Below are 18,302 nucleotides of genomic sequence, written 5' to 3'. Positions count from 1 at the left end.
CCTCTTCTCCCCCTCCACTCAACTTTTTGGATGGAAACTTAACTATGAGCAGCGGAGTTTCGATTAATTTAGTTTCGTTCCCGGGAGCAAAGTTTCGTCCCGGGTCGAAACAAAACTCCTTAGTGATCTTAATTCCGTGCGGGAACGAAACTAAACCCATGCCTCGTATTTCTTTCCGCTACGGGTTCAAACAAAACATTTTCGTTTGGTTTTACTTGCTGACCCTGATTGTGTGTTGTTTGTGTTTGCAGAAATTTATACTCCATTATCTTGAACATTGATTTAAACATTTTTCTTATAAAAATTCATCACAGATTGATGTTTTGCAGTTTTCTATTGTTTAGCTATTACCCATTTAGAATTTATTTTTAATTATTTTGTTATTTGTAATTGGGAATTTTTTGTTTTCGGCGCGTCCCGTTTTTCCGTCGCGGAAACCATCGCTGGAGCAATCCCTCAGCCGATCAGAACGCACGTCCGCAAATAGCAATTCCCACGCCACGTTTGGCTTTCAATGAAATGACAGTTGTTGAAAGCGACGGAAATCAGCATTTGAAAAAAGGATGTCTGAATGACCGCGTGACTCAGAAAACGATGGGTAGAATGATCGATCATTGGTTCCAGAAAAGCTATCGCTCGAGCCATCACTCTGAGAAATGAAAAAAATGATCGTGTTTTGTGTGGCCCTAGAGTTTGCCCCCATACTGAGTGTCTGTGGTGGTCTCGTTCATCTACATCTACATGCTATCCCGCAAGCCGCTTAAAAAGAGCCTCTGTGTGTGGCAGAGGGTGTTAGGACACCAGCCGTTCACTCATTTAAAGCAAATTCTTAAACATCATTACGACTAGCATTTATTAACCCCTTTTCAGTCCAATTTATTTTCTGAATGTCGGGCACCTATCCTCTATTTTTTTCTGTGGTTCTTTTTTAATGGAATGGTAGGAAATGAAATGAAATTTTTTAGTTTGTGATCAACATGGAACAGTGAAAGAAAAAGTGATTATTATTTCATATTATAAAGTATGTAGTTAAGTACACAGAGAACACAGTTATCGCTTCTCCTATGAAATCATTTTATATCTTCAAATGTAGCATATTTTATGAAACATGAGTTCTTTATGTACATTATGAATATTTTAACATTGTTAAACTGTCAAAATATTGATATTGTTCCCCTAAATAGCGCTTAAATTATGAATATCTTATGACGAGCTGCACTATTACAAAAAAAATTATTTAATGGTTCGGGGGAAAAACGAATTACTACGGGCCGTATCCAGAAACCATGCTTCAGCTTGTAGCGGCGCGCACCGCTGAATGCTGTATCCAGAAACCTCACTACTCCAAAACGCTCCAAATGGGTGGGGGCAGTGTTGCCACATTTATTTTGGGCTGGATTGATGACGTAGACGAATTTAGCGACATTTTGAGTCCCTACTATGCGGGCTTTGAGAGGAACTAAGGGCGACAATTGAATAACGAATATCGCAACACGACTTTGTTAGTAAGCAAAATGGAAACGGGTTGGAAGAAGAATCTCGGCGTAGGAGAAGAGTTTGATTTTAAAACTAATTATTGATAGGAAAGTTGTATTGGAGTGCAAGAAAACCAATGCTGTGAGTCTTTCTTTAAAGGCTATGGCATGGAAGAAGGTGGAGGTTGAATTTTAATCGGCACGATGGCGTAACGAAGGTAAGCACATTATTAGGCCGTGATTTGTGAAATTTCAGCGGAGAATCTTTTGTCTTGTTCTTAAAATCTGAATGGAAATTATTGATATAATTTCTCTTTTTTAGTGGTGTTCGTGGAAATAAGATGTCTTAGGAGATGCGGTATCTCACACGGAATTTATTCTCGGTTCCATGGGATTTTCTTGGTTCTTCAAGTTTCTTCTGTGAATCTGGTTCCGTTCATTGTGTGAAAAGTGTCCCTTTAAATCGGCAAAGTTATCATTGAGAACCAGCTGGTACATGCTGATAAATCTTCGTGTTCAGAAATCTCGCGACGTGTACCAAGTGTCTCGACTAGTGTCGATCGCCGGTGATTGCCGGCTGGCCTCGGCGGCTCTGCCGCCGGGGAAAGCCGGCCGATGCCCCAGACCCCGCACCCCGAAAATGCACCAATCTGGGCGGAAAAGAGTAACCTCATCAAGTTTTGTTCAGGACACCCTAGTTTCGGTGCTGACTTTATTGATGATTTTTTAAATAAAATGTTTCATCTGTTACAATTATTGTTGATAATGCGAAATGAAAGGAAAGTGAGCATTTTTTAAAAATAGTGCCGTTATTAGGTTGTACGGGTCGTCGCTGCCGATGTTTCGCTCTAATTACCGACTTCTTGTGTCCGCAATGTATGTGTAATTTGATTTGTGAAGTTACAGTTAGTGTATTCGCTCCCAATTTTCTTCGTGTGAACATTTCCTGGACAATTTTATTTGCAATTTGTGTTAATTAGATTTGTGAAGTAACAGTACGTGTCGTGTTGATGTTGATTTTCTTCGTGAGTACTTTTTTTGGACAAGTGTTCTTGTAAAGTGTGATCATTTTATTTGTTGAATTGAAAGTGAGTTTTACGACGTTAATAAATACAAGTTTGTGAACTCAGTAATTCTTGTGGTGGTATTTATTGCTGAATAATCCTTGGTGTCACTTGCGCAATTCGTCATTGTGGTTGACAAATATACTCGTACAACTGTCGATTGCATTGGTATAGTTGGATATTTTAGACTTTGAGGTAATATAATAGATACATGTATTGTATTGCAACGTCCAAAGATTTACGTGACATTCATTATGAGATGAATATCATGTGCTATTGTAAACGGACTGAGAAGCAATATGCCATTTCCATCGACCCTTCCCTTAAACTTTAACTCATAATTTTTGTGACGGCATAAATCATTATAGGTAAGTTTTCACGTAATTGAACATGGTTTTCAATGGCTCGGAACTGAAATTATTCAAACTAGCAGTAACTGAGAATGGACGTAGCTGACTGGAAGACGACTTTGTCGCTTTGAGTATTTTACGCAAATTTTGGATATCAGAGACACAAAGCTGGTGATTGCAACTTTATTTGGGCACTTATATATATATAATATTAATGGTTTTCAAGGAAAGCCACGGTCTATACCAAAGTTAATAGCTATTAGAATGGCAAAGTCGACGAGGTTTCAGCATAGTTGCGTTGACAATGGTTATTTTTCGTAAAAAAGTATTTCAAAAGCATCAAGGTGAGACATTCTTGTGTCCCTAATTTATTTGTATTTAATTATAAATGGTTTTCAAGGCATGACAGGGCCCGTTTAGAAGTTAATTGCAAATAAAACGGTGAATCCTAAGAGGTTTCATCACGGTATTGTTGACAGTATTTATTGGTAGTTAAATTAGGTAAAATATTTACTCATTAGGATAAAATATGGTTATTGAAGCATTCTTACTATCTTTTTAAGTAATAATAAATAATTATCATGAGCTTATAGCCCTTTAAACATCAATAATTATTAATAATAAATGCGAGACGATAAGCAGACGAAACCCGGCGGCCATATTACTTGTAGCGAGTAGTGTGCCATGGACCTCACTAGACTTTTGCAGCGGTGCCCGTAGCGGTGCTCGGCCGCTACAGCGGCTACGTCATCATCTGATGACGTATCTAGCAGTAGTGAGGTTTCTGGATACGGGCCTACATCTATCCTTTCGGAAAAATATCTCTCTTAATTCATCTCTTCTGTTGGACCTGACGATGTAGTGGTCTCTTTGCAATTGGTCCACGCGGTGGCTCTCGGGACATAACATCGGAAGTGGCGGATGGAGGCAAGCCGCTCCCCTTCTAAGGTCTCTAACACCTCTTTCTCATTCCACCCGTGAGTGCTGGGGGGGTAGCCCCTCCTCCTCCCCCCGCCACTCCCCGTGGCCTTGGCGGCAAGCAGGAGGCATCGCTCTCGCCTTGAGAAGTTGCCCGCGAGTTGCGTCAGCGCGTTGCCTTCAAGTGGCCGCGGGTGGAGAGGGGGTTTGGGAGGGGGCTGTGGGGGGGGGGAGGGGGAGGGCCCGAGTGCCAAGCGGCTTATGCAACGCTCTCCGCGATTCGTTGAACTTCGCGCGCCCACCCGGCAATGCGGATTTTACTGTCGTGATATGGATGGGAAGAAAATTCCAGATTAAAGTAATCGAGGTGAAAAATTCACGTTTGGCTTGTTATTTGAAATCCTATGAGAAATGTGTGCGGCAGAACCTCGGAGAAGCTAGGATTGGTCAATCGACTTGTGGGAAGGTCTTTCGATGAAAAAGTAGATCTAAGATGCAACTCCGTACTCGTCCGGCCACACCTCGCGTACGCGGAAAGTATATGAGATCCTGCGCAGAGAGTTTAGTCAGTGAATTAAATAAAAGAGAATGGAAAGGGTTGCAGTTCGTCACAACTAGAGTTTCGATCCGATTCCATGATAGACATTTCTCTAGAGGTATTTCTCTAAATTTCTACCTGTCTCTCAATTCACTTCCAATGGGTTTGATAGAGACGGTAGGAATAAAACATTCAGTAAACACCAATGGTTTTATTATAATAATTAGGGGATTAAATGTCCATTTACAAAATACTTATTTGGCAATAAAGTACCCACGAAGCAATATTATGTGCAAAGTTTAGTTCCAAGCTTGATTGTTATTTGACGCGTGAAAAGTTGAACAGGCGTGTTGGCGATGCTTTCGATTTTGATGACGGAACACCCGGGGGACACTCAGGATCAAGGGCATTGCATTTAGGAGCTTCCGTCCCTCAGAAGCGTCACTTCTGCTGAGGCGTCTCGTCGCTCACTTTTAAATTGGTCTTCAAAAAGTTGGCTGCCATTGCGCACCAATGAGCGAAGAGAGATCTATTTATTCCTCATGTTTGCAAACAGTTTGTCTGCACTCGTGAGGAACAGCAATGAAAGTTAAAACTGCGGTAAAATTTTCAATCAATATAAATTCCGCTTCAGTGAGCTGATAATAGCTTATTTCCACGTGAGATTTGTGCCGGGCTTAAGTCAGCCTTTCGGGTGGGGACCTACGTAAACACGTTTAGATGTGCGGTTTCAGAGTGTGATTGCTTTAGATATTAGTAACGGATACATGCCAGAGTGACAGTGAGGATATCTGAATTTGTACCATGTTTCCAGGTTTCGACAGAAAGGGCAAAATTTGGATGATATTTTTCGATGCGGGTTATACTCCCGTGCAATGATGGACTTGAAAACATACAGGGTCGAACTCAGGAAATCGTCTAAATTAATTAGTAATCTCGTATGGATTAACGGCCGATGTCCTAACACCCCATGCCACATGCCTACTGGGAATTTCGGGATGGCATGTAGAAAACGAGATCTACGCAAAGGCAGAATTAAACGTTACTGCCTGTCACCTTAATCGTCGGCCACTGTCAATCGGCTACCAACCCCGGCATAACCTTCTGCCGTCGAAATACCTGGTGCGTATTCTTTGATACACGATCACGTGAATCGAACTACCTGGATCGAATCGTGATCAATTTTCTTTTATACCGAACTCTAACGACTAGCAAAATCAAATAAGCGGAGAAATTATACAAAATATTGTATTTGAAGATAGCCCAGATTTTCTAGCTCTTTTCCATCCATATGAATTACTTGTTCAAATTTTAGTGTGTCAAATGATAAACGAACTCGGAATCAACCTTTGCATATAAAATTGCTTCGTGTGTGCTATTTATCCAAACTATCTTTTATAAATAGACATTTCGTCCTGGATTGTAATAATACCACCAATGTGTTTTATGAAGAATTTATTCGTATGGCCTGTCATATTTATCAAAAGTGAATTCAGATACAAGTAGAAATTAAGAAAAATACCTTTGGATAAATTCATAGAATGGATTGTGGTTGAAACTCAGAATGTGACGAGCACTAGAACTTCCTTATCTATTTTATTTAATTTACTGATTAAATGCTTCTGCGTAGGATCTCATATGCTTTCAACGTAAACGATGTGAAGCCGGACGAGTTCGGAGTAGCATCTCACCTTCACCTTGTCATCCAAGGACCTTCCCAAAAGGCGATTGACCAATTACAGCTTACGCTTGACCAATCCTAGCTTCTTTGGGGTACGTCCAAACGGCTAAACTCCTTGGTGATATTAATTTCGTGCAGGAACGAAACTAAACCTAAGCCTCGTATTTACGTTTCCCTCCGGGTCGAAACGATCGTTTCGTTTCATTTGCCATCTCTGCACCTAAGGTCATTTGCGCCAAGAGGGAAGAGCATGGAAGGTGGACTGGAGAGTAAGAAACAAGGCTTCGACATTACCTTCCTCTTAACGAAAGTCACCATTGGGACCACGGTTTAACGTCCCATCTGACGGGCGTAGTACTGTACTTGAAATGCCCACCACACAACATTCAAGAAAGGATTGCTCGGTCTCTGAAGATTCTCTGCCACCGCCGGTATTTGAACCCGAGCCCACGGAGTGGGAAGTCAAGACTCTAGCCACCACACCAACCGGATCCCCATGATACAGTGTTTTGGATTAACGGTTCACTAACGCACAGTGGACAAAGAATTGTGGTCAATTGCTGTCCTTGTCCCAAAATTGTCATATCAGTTTCTTGTGATGAATTTCTTGCCATCTACCTACATGATTATCAAATATTTGCGTTAACAATGAACCAACCTTGTCAGCATCCGCCGTCCCCCACCGTCTATATCGCCTTAGCTAATCACTACAATGATCCCTGATGCCCTTCCATCTAACCCCGTTGCTCAACACCGCAACAATCCACACTGATAATCTTTCTGATACCCTCGTTTATGCCGTACTGCCAAAATATTAAATATGACTTTATCATCCAACCGTTTGCTATAAAGCTATTGGCATACTCATACCCTTAAATTTATTTTGTATCTGTGGAAACATTATCTTTTTATACTCCGCGAAATTTTACTTATTCATTTTAAATGATACAACCTGAATATTTTCTTGGGTTGGAGAGGGTAAAGCTCCCCCTTGACTAAGCCACGCTAAGCTAAGATATGTGAATTTCACACGTTCGGGGTAGGGGAGCAATTTCTATCCCTGGTCCACCACGTAATTTGAGGAGATATTTTGTTATTCAGGGTGCCTAAAAGCTTCACACGGGTATTGAACCCGAGACCGCTTGATAGTTGCCCGAATTATACAGACTGTCTCACAGGTCGCGTGTGTCTTTTCTGACCTCGAATTTTAGTAACATTGCCTCGAGCAGTACTCATGAAAATTGGCATACTTTTGGGGACAAGTCATAAGTTTTGTTGAGTGCAAGCAAAATTGTACAATTTTGACCTTTTGATCTCACCTTGTGGGTCCGAACAAAAATTTTGAATTTGCCTTATTGGGTTCAAGCTAAAAAAAATCGCGATGGAAAAAAGTCTGAATTTCATCGACCTAGGTGTCAATTATTGTGTTATCGGACATGAAAAAACCGAAAATAACACCTTTATTTAAGAAAATTCAACCATTGTCCCAGAAATGTCACAACCAAGGTCATAGCGTATCTTCAACCTCGATATTGGACCTGGATTAGATGAATGTATTTTATCCTTATGCCCCGTAAAAACAGAGGACGTAGAAATGCTTAGAGTACTGGGATGGGAGTAGAGATGGAAAAATATCGGTCAAAATCGATTTTTCGAGAAATCAATCTTTAATGGAAATGAAAAGCTGGATTTTTCAACAAAAATCGACATTTGAACCAAGAGATCGATTCATCAAAAAATCGGTGGATACTTTTTGTAAAAATATAAGTTCGTACAAATACATGTTTATTATTCTTTCGAATAAGACTCAAAATACACATTTAAGTATTAAAAATAATCTTCTTATAAGACATACTTGACTTTTAAGTAGTCGTAGAAATTTATTAAATTCAAGTTTTTGGACCATTTATTGGAACCATTCCGCTGCACTAAAATTTTTAAGGAAGATCAACTAATTGAGATGCTTTACTGATGGTAGATGGCGTGCCTTTGCAATTTTACCGGTGTTCAAGAAATTTTTCACTCGGGCGGATAGCATTATCATAGGTTGGTAGTCACGCACACGAATAATACATAAAGAGGATCCTCTAAAATGTTGTCACCCACCGCGCATTGAAATTGGTTTACAAAACCGCCGCTCGTGTCGCAGACGGACAAAGTGATCCGAATTTGACGGGGAATTTAGATGTAATTAGGAGTGTTAGCCAACATTTTATACATAATGACGTGATCTATCAAATACGTAACTTTTTAATGCTTTTCGGCATGGCAAACATTATAGAGCAAAATATTGTAAAAAAGTGGATCACTTTGCACTCATCACCGCGTCGCGGATATTTTTGAAAACAGATTAAAATGCGATCGAAGTGACGACATAAATAAGCCTTCCATGCGATGGAATTGGGTCTCCTTCATGCAGTACCCTCGGCCACGCTGCTGAGATCAAACAAAATGGTCAAAATCGAGGTTAAAAAATCGAGTTTGGATCGATACTCAAAAATTATGACTCGATCTTGATTTAATCGATTTTAGCACATTAAAACACCATTTTCGATTTTTAACGAAATTGATTTTTCCGTTACCGGTTGAGTGAGTTTACAGCAGAGGAGGAAAAGGAGCAGTCTATCTGGGATGTACAAAATAGTGAATGCAGAAAAAGCATGCGATTAATTTGGGAAGGACATAATAAAATCAAGTTTTGTGGGAAAAAATGATCACCAGATAATCAATTTCAAGCTTGAGTGCCGATCACATAGGACAGATGTAAAGCAGTTCTCCGTCTAGAGGGCCATACGAAACTGGAACGATCAAAATCGAGCAAAGGTGTTCGAGATATTCGTGAAAAATTTATTTATCTTTTAAAATCGGTTTATGGAAATAGGTTTCATGAAATAGTTATAATATTGTCAATAATTATACTCATATGTTCATGTTACCTCCAGGTCAATGACCTACTTGAACCAATTTTATAATAGTAATGATAATAATAATAATAATAGTAATAATAATATTAATAATGACAATAACAATATTAATAATAAATATTTTACTAAAATCTCATGTGTATCCAAAACCCCCATAGATGTATTTACGACTCCCGTTTGAAGACTTAGCATATTTAAAATTAAAACTGAGAGTTCCCACTATAAAGATCACTGCTTTTCCGGGAATCGTCGCGGAAACTCTACTAGCAGTCCTCTGGTCGTTGGCCCTCTGCATGAATTATTCCAACTCACTCATTCTTCGTCATCCAATTTTCCTTAATTCTTAGGTGACTCAAGGTCGTACTGGCCACTTATAAAGGTTACCTGGAAGTCATCATTCGAGATTTCGAGATTCATCTATTCCATGTGCCTTCGTTTCATCATTGCCCCTCACTTACGTGGTATGAATGTATTTCTCCCTCTATGTATACCTTCCCCGAGTGTATTCCTTAATGCGTGTGTCTAAATTTTCTGAACATTCCTAACACTACGTTTTGTGTGTTCTAGTTTTATTGCCTTCTTGTCTTTTATTGCCTTATTGTCTTTATTGCCTAGATTGCCTTCCTTAGTAGTTGCTAAGTTTTGCCTTTGGATGAACGTGGAAGTATAATTTTTTAGCATGCGTAACATTTTTATGTCCGTGTGGTATGCATGTGGGAATCTACTTGCATGCTTTATGCTGAGGATTGATCACCCTCTGCCAACCGCTCTTCAGGTGACTCGCAGGGTATTATGTAGATGTAGATGTGGATATGATTTAACGATTTATGAGTCCCGTCAAAAATCCCTCATTCGAGTTTTTCCGTGTATTTCTTGTGTCTCCTTTAGGTTTATTTTTACATCAAAATGGATCTTTACTTCTCAGTCGTTATACTTCGTCCCCTTTTTCCTCACCGAAGTATCACGCATCCCTGTTAGTCGCACCTTTTTTTCCTTTACTGTCTTTAACTTGGATTAGATTATTACCTGATTCATATATAGTTTCCCTTTCCATAAAAGTTTCTCTCAAAACTTTGTATTTTTTATCTTTATACCACGTAACCCAAAGTTCGGAGTAAGATTTATAATTTCATTGCTCATGTGTATTCCTCTAATCCTCCCTTGGTAACCATATCTACAAAAAAATTGGCGTTTATTCAATGTAAAAGTTTAATCTGCCAAAATCTCGTCCTTTCTACCTGATTTTTATAAAAAAAAACGTCGCTCTAAAATATCTTTTTACACCTTAACTGCATTCGGTGATAGAAAAACGCCACTCCAAGCCATATTAATGCATTCAGGATTCTAGTATAATATGGGATTAAACTCTGGGCATGACTGAAATGAGATCGTATCTGCATCTGGAAAAAATACAAAAAATTGCAATTCCTCTTTCAATGATAAACGGGAAAAAGAATAATTAGTCACACGTGGAATAGAAATGGTTCGTGAAGATAGTTTTTCACGTTTTTCCATCCTGCAGTATAGTCAGTCACCGATTAAAAACTACAGCCTCAATATGAAGAAGCCACGAGGGAGAGGAACGTGATTATGGAAAATTAAAAAGCCATTTTTTATGGTATTTATATAAAGAAAATCTGTGATGCCAGAATATGATTCGTTGCATTGAATTCCTGGTGTTATTGTTCTTCCAGTTTTTTTTTTACCTACATTTAGTTCTTTCTGTCCGTATGCTTTTGATTTATTCCAAGTATGTATTGGTTTCCTGATCTTCTTAGGGGACTTATTACTAAAACTTCCCGGGCGAATTTGCCCGTATTTGATACGGAAATGGGACTTGTGTTGTAGCGACAAAATGTCTCTCCTATGTCTATAGTGACTCACGTGTCAGTTACGCTAAAAAAATTGTAGTACCTTCCCGAAATAAGTCACGGTTTTCTCCTTGTTAAGGTAGCAAACTTTTTGAGAAGGGGAAGTGACTTTCTGTTTGGGCAGACCTCAATTTTTAAATGCTTTTTCTTAACTTGCTTTTTCTGTTTCAATCATGGAATCTTGTAATTGATTTTTAACTCACTTCCCATCATCGAATTGGCTTGAAATTTTCAGGTAAAAACCGGATGAACATCCATTTTTGCAATTTTCCTAATTCTTCAGAATCAATATGAGCCACAATTTTTGGAAATTAGCATTCGACGTGATCGATCAACTTCAGCCTAAGTATTATTGATTTTTTTCTTCGTCAGTTTAGTCGTTGCCATCTGATACAATGGTTATCGCAACTGCCTAAAGGCTAGAATATTATAGGTTCCACTCCTGGAATAGGCGATCTTTATCCTTAAATCTCTAAATTTTGCTTATATTTTTACTTTACGCGTTATGGATCGTTTTAGCCTTTCGGTATTTTTCACTTTTTACAAGGAAGTTTCTGATAGCATTATAGACATTAATTTGATAAAATTATGAAAATAATATTAAAATGGATTGAAAAATGAATTTGAACTTCATAATTTTATTCTTACTTAAAAGAAGAAAGTAATTATAAAAAAATATGAAGAAACACGCTCTTTCCCAGAGCAGGATACAATGAACTAAATAGTAAAATTAAGCTCGGAGAATAAAGCGTGGGAGTCAATCCTTACTTACCTATCAAACACTTCTACTCTATGTATGCAAAAGACGAGGTCTGTCTGTCCACTATACATTTCCATACGGATGCACGGATTGCAGCCGATGTATGTACTCAGGTGCATCTCATGCTCTCAAAACCCATAGTGCTGATTTTGGTTGTTTACGATGCGTCTTTTGCATCGTTATCTCATTACCGCCTGTTACGTCACGTTATACTACTTCTTTGATTTGACTTCCTGTCGGGTAGGCATACCTCTTGACACACTTAAAAAGGAACTATTAAAATCCTATATGATCATGAAATCTAAGCAACACGTTTACCACTTCTCTTGGTACTATAATTCCAAGCAACGTCGGGTGGCCTGCTAGTTTCTGATATAACTAATCAGCAGTATTTGGAAAAAGCTTGCTTTTCCAAAATCTCTTTTTATCCATTTATTACCTTTGAATAGGAATATGTTTGAATTGAAATTCATTTGCTTTGAGCTTCGTCACTAAGGTTACGTTATCTGTCGGCCTACTTTGTGACAAGTCTCATTGACGCCTATGAACGAATGTAGTACGTGTTCACGTCGAGCTCTCTAGTTCACGTTGTGGTATATTCCATAAATGGTGTTCCCTCAGGAAAAACTCACAATACTAGTACCTGACCTGCCTTAATTACCTATATTACGTGTCAAATTTCAAGGGAAATCGTATTTTAAATTGTTTCTTGTGCTTCGGTGCTGGCGTGACATTTATAATCCATATAAGTTCCTTTTTACACCTAACGTAGAACAGTCATGCTCCTGAAATGTCTTCAACTAGAGTAAAAGTTTGCGCAAATGCACAAATTCAAAATGACGTCAAAAAGGATGAAAATTTTTAAGTACCAGCCGAAGGATTATTTCACCTTGTTTTATACTGAAAACATTGACGCAATAAATGCGTCTAAGGTGTGAATAAACTTGAATGGATAATGTTTTATCTCATCTGGAAATAAGTAAGGCTTGTCATTAAACGAATATTTGACAAGATAACAGCAATCCAAAGAAAAGATACCTACCTGATTAATGCAATTGATGAGTGAGCTAGAAAATAATAAAAATAAAAATAAACAAATGAGCGATAGCGAGTGCTCTCATGACTTCCGCATTGCGCACTCGTCAATGCAGATATTTTTTTGCGGACTGACAATGAGCGAGAATGCTCAAGAGTCCTCCAGCTCCGCCTTGAAATGCGCTGTGCGAAGCGTCCTTAAAAAGACGTGAGGGATGGAGTTGCTCTTGCTGTCATATTCATGTCTCTCCGTTCACATGCGCATGTGACACTTAAGGAGGGACGTCTGCGATTGCGCAATACAGGGCAAATACTCTTCGGAAATGACATTACAAAAAGGATTTGAAATCATGGATGGTATTCGAGTTTTAAAAGAAAAATTAGGGCACAGAGAATCTTGATAATTCAATCCTCATATTTTTCAATTAACACTAATACCTGCTGGTTGAGTCGACCGTAGCGCTATGTTCATTCAGCTAACATGATTCGACTTTATTTTTATGATTTTGGTATACTTAATGTTTTATCACCTTATTGTTAAACAGATATTTTCTTAAGTTCAAGAACATTTTGTCTTTGGTTAGGCAATCATCTCCATAAGAAATTCTGTATTTTACAAATTTTTAAATGCAATTTCTTGGAAATATAGCTCGGAAAGCTTATTTATTTTGAGGTTTAGTCAACGATGTGCAATAAGCGGAGTATGGTTTTTAAATATACATGAAAATGACCTGAACATCGCTGCCTCTTACCTTTCTCCTTCGGTTGATATTCTACACTGTCAAAGAGCTCATTAGAATAGCTCCTGGAACTAAAAATTGGGTACATTTGAGTCATACAACTAGTAATTCATTATTGGGTTTTCACGCTGATTTTGTGTTGAGTTGAAGCATTAAAAATGCATTTCGGTTAGCACTTTGCGTTAATATCACTTGATTGCGTTAATATTACGTCCTGGTAATCTTACTGAAGATTGCCTTAGACGTAATATTATGTCTTTCTAATTTATTGCCTTTGTATGCATGAAGCCGTAATATTTCGCCCAAGCTACTGTTCCAGTTTCCTGCTTAGTGGTTCTATTATTTCAAAAATCTTCTGCTCAATGAAAATGTACTCACCTTATGTCTTGAGGACGATGGTACATTGTTAAATTATATATTTAAAAATTAGCTATAAATTTTATTTATCACATTCACAAATAAGAGCAAAGTTCATTTTCATTGAAGTACACACCGTTATAAATATAGTTTTGATGCTAATGTTTTAATAAAAATGTACAAATATAGTAAAATGGATGGATTTTTCAATAGGGCTTTTAAATTAGCGACCGGCACTCATATTGTTAATGAGTACCTCATCTCTCAGATTCTATTCCGTATAAACATATTCGAAATGAGGGATGGGGTTGGTTTCGTGGCTTGAGTGTTTGCTCCCCACCCAGTGGACACGGTTTCAAATCCCATAAGTGGAAGACATTATTTCTGAAACTACCCGATCCCTAATTGAATAGTTTTTGGAGAGATATTTGAAGTACAGCACTGCGTCCGTCCGATCGGACGTTGAGCCATGGTCCCCTTGGCACCTTTTTCTAAGAGGAGGCTAATAACGACGCCGGGTTTCTCTCCACCCTTCCTTCCCTACACATCCCTGATGGCGGAAAATGACTTTATCTGTCGCCTCCTCAAAATACCATACCATATGTGAGTCGTATCTTGTATATTTATCTCCTCCTATAGCTTATTTTTGAAATGTAATTTCCTCTTGTTATATGGTTTTTGTAATTTGCACTAGTTTTATCAATATTTATTCACCTGAAGTAATTAAAAAAGAGCGGACACTGCCCGTAATGATGTGTTGTGATGATTGATGCGTTAAAATGCCTCGGTGTCATCATGATAACTTATTATCGTCTATAACAGGCGAATTTCCACTGGGGCTTGAAAACTGTCTGAAAAATACCTTTTTCCTCTTGCATTCGATATTTTCAGCGGCTCCACATCAGTGAATTTATCCGTTTTACATCTACTTGAATACCTTTGATGTCATTTACCTGAAATAAATATAGAAGTTCCTAGTACTCTTCTATTTATTCCTTCATAATTTTTATTATTTATATTTTCGATTTGTTTTTTGACTGATTTGATCATTTTTTTGTTTTATGTTTTCGACTCCTATAATTAATTGTTATTAAATAAATCCACCTTTTCATTCACTCCTGCGGCGTCAATGGTCTATTAACAGCTATGGTAAGGTATTTGGAGGAGGCGACTGATAGCTGAGGTCGTTTGTCCCATGAGGGGAGAGTATGGGTGGAGTGAAACCCGGCGTGGATATTAGCCTGCTCTTAACGAAAGGCGCCAAGGGCACCACGTCTTAACGTCCCATCCGACGGACGGAGTGTTGCGCTTGAAATGTCATCCACTAATCATTCAAGCAGGGATCGGGCAGTCTCTGAAAATTCTACTCCACCGCCGGGATTTGAATTCGAGCTCGCCGGGTGGGAAGCCAACACTCTCGCCACCACACCAACCCGATCCCCCTCCATTCACATTAGACGTTGCCCTATCTTATCCTGTCTGTTATGAATATTCAGTTTCAAAGGAATTTCATTTGATGAAGACCCTCGTTGCCATTACGTCATCGTCTGTCGACAAGCATCCCCATCATATTAGACTTCATTGGAGACCTTGAATTAGTATCGTTTCCTTGGTTTGCCTCCATTACTCCCTCGCTTGACGTAGGCCTTTCACGTGTCATTACTCTCTTCAATTCCCATCCGAGGGACACTTTTCTTCCCATTGCTCCTCTTCTCGGAGTCGCGTTGCAGCTGATACGATCTCCCTTGCAATTGTCTCTTTTTCTGCCCGAGTAGCTCTCGTGTCAATCATCGAAATTTCGCCAGGTCACTTTTCCTCCATCATCGGACAAATAATGTTATACATGTTGTTGTGCTCACACATTACTTTCAAGTTGAGTGGGCTGGATATCGTTGGTATTTATTTGGAGGACCATAGAGTGAAAGGGGTATAAGTGCAATTTTTATAATTATGGAGATAAGTGCAGATGAATTTTTTTGGGTACCCAATCTTGTTGCGGCAAAGGGGTAAACTTAAGGTAGAAGGGAAGAAGGGCAATGGACGGCCCGAATCAGTTACATACGAGAAGATATACAGGTTGTAAAAGAGAAGAAATACGTCGAAATGAAAGAATATTGTATCCACGATCTATTCCTAATTTTCGTAATGGAATAAATGAAAAAAAAACTTTTTAATTTTGTAAGAAAATCAATCAAATGTGAATATTTTTCAAAATAATATGGCATACCTATTGTGGAGCCTATAATAATTATCGCTCTGTCATAGAGGTAGATTCAACGTAATTAATCCCGCCGAGACAAAATGTTCACTATCGAGATCTAGGCACAAGGAGACTTTGGTTGAAGGATAGAAAAACAAGGGGTGCCCGGAAGAGCTGCACAAAGCCCCCCCACCCTCTGCAGTTGTTTTCTTGCAAGACAAATCCATATTGAAATGAAATTAATGTATAACGGTGATAATTCCCGGAATTTTCCTTTGTTAAAGATGTTGAAAGAAACTTCTTTGAACTTTCTGCAGAGCTTTTTAATAATCGTGATCATTTTCGGTAATAATGGGTTGTTTTCGAGCGGAGAGAGCCTAATAAAGTAAGACTAAGTCACTTGGTCTGGAAAATGATACATTGTTGCTAAAATCGATCGGGATAATTAAAATTATGTGTGTGAAGTTCAAAGCTTCATGTAAATCTAGATGGACCGGGGTCGGATGGCTTCCTCGAAGGGCCATTTCCCGTAATTTTGACGAGTAGCAATAATGTTTAATATTTCTTCGTTTACGTTAAAATTAACTGATATATTCATTAAATATTACCTTTTCTTTATTTATCAATGCAACCGAGTAGTTTACAGATCATTTTATAATAAAAAAGTAAATGAGCAGCGGTTACGTTGCTTCTGCTACCCCTGCACTGTGACCCATCACACGACGGATGCTGGCGGTGTGGCGGATATGCTGTTTATGCACAGAGTGATGAAGAATTTTGATTTCATAAATAAGCCAAATAAAACATCAAAATGGCCAGAGGTAATGTAACGTAGTGATTTCCTGAATAAACTCGCGTTATTGGTAATAATAAAATATAAGCGCTTTACCCGTCATTCTGACGAGCGTTGGTTTTTTAAGGTAGATAGGTGGTATAACTCCATTTCTACGAGAAAAAACTATATTATATACCATCTGAATACGTACTCATAAAAATAAATTTTAATCAGAAAAAACGAAGACGGAAGAAAATAATTATGGACAAAAATGATTAATAAGTAAGTTTACCCTTCAAAATGACGGGTCTGGTCCATCTAGAGTTAACGTGTTTCCAAAATCAATCCACTATGCTAAAATATGTTCTTGTAAAGTCAGGAAGTGCTTCGATACTTTCGAATTGGCGAAAAGATTATAGGTTTCAGCAGAAGCAATTGTCATCGTAATGTGTGCCGATTACTCGATTCTAGGAGCGAATGGCCTCTCGACGGAGCGGAGGTTGCTTGCCTTTCATCATTCATCTAGCTTCTCTGGGTGGAACGACCGACAGTTGACGATCACGTCCACTTCCTTGTCGGGGTGAGATCATCCATTCGGGCATTTGCTTTCTTTGCCTACGGTGAGTCTCGCTTTGTTCACATATGGAGTTATCATAAGCGTGATTAAGGAAAGGTGAGTTGGTCGTGTGCAGGGCGATATCTTACTCGGTCACGTCAATGATCTTTGCCAGTCATCAGAATTATACCCATTAGTAGGGGCGAGAACACCTCAATTGATATTTCGTAAACATCAGATTAAGCTTGCTTTTGTTGCGTGATAATGATGCTCAAACGTCTTAAAGCTTTCTTTATAACATGAGTGGATAAATTATTCCTGAGAATAGAAACGCAGTAGGCCCGATTAGATGAGATAAAAGGGCAATGTATGCATCGCCGCCGTTTCACATGGCTGCATATAAAATGTAACCTATTGATATATCGCTCCATGGTGGAGGTAAGTGGAAGGAAGAGGACGGAAGAGGATGTTAGGGATATCGATGAAATGAAAGGTCCTAATGCGAATGGATTTTACTGTGAATTGAAGTGTCAAGATTAAGTTGGGAGGGGCGCAGGCGGGCTGATTTACGAAATTCTCCATGTAAATCTATTCTAAGAGGATAGATTTAATAATAATCGAATATACTCCCTATTTTATTCTAGATGGGTAGGTAAATTATGTTTTTTCCATGATCGTCGTAAGTGGTTAATTCACCTACAACTCTACCAGACGGAGGCTACATCCAACCAATGCAATGCTATAGTGCTAAATCCAACCAATACAATGTGAGAAAATAAATGATTTAAGCGTAAAAAAGTTACTGAAAAAAACAAATATTACAGAGGAGAATAGAGCTACCCTTACAAACAAACTGTATGACCTTTCTTCCTAGTTCAATTCGCAGGAAAACCTTAAATCTTCTCCGCCTTCTTCGATGATGGAATTTTTTGGCTGGGGGGCCAGATAAATGGCGGTTCAATGGGCCTTTGTTATCTCTAAAATCATGCTTAGGACTCTTCGCGAGGGTTGAATAGACAAGTTGCGCTATTTGCGCAACCCGAGTCAAATCGATTCCC

The sequence above is a fragment of the Ischnura elegans genome, chromosome X (genome assembly GCF_921293095.1).
Source record: "Ischnura elegans chromosome X, ioIscEleg1.1, whole genome shotgun sequence".
NCBI classification, from domain to species: Eukaryota; Metazoa; Arthropoda; class Insecta; order Odonata; family Coenagrionidae; genus Ischnura; species Ischnura elegans.
Note: the sequence above shows the minus strand (reverse complement) of the source record.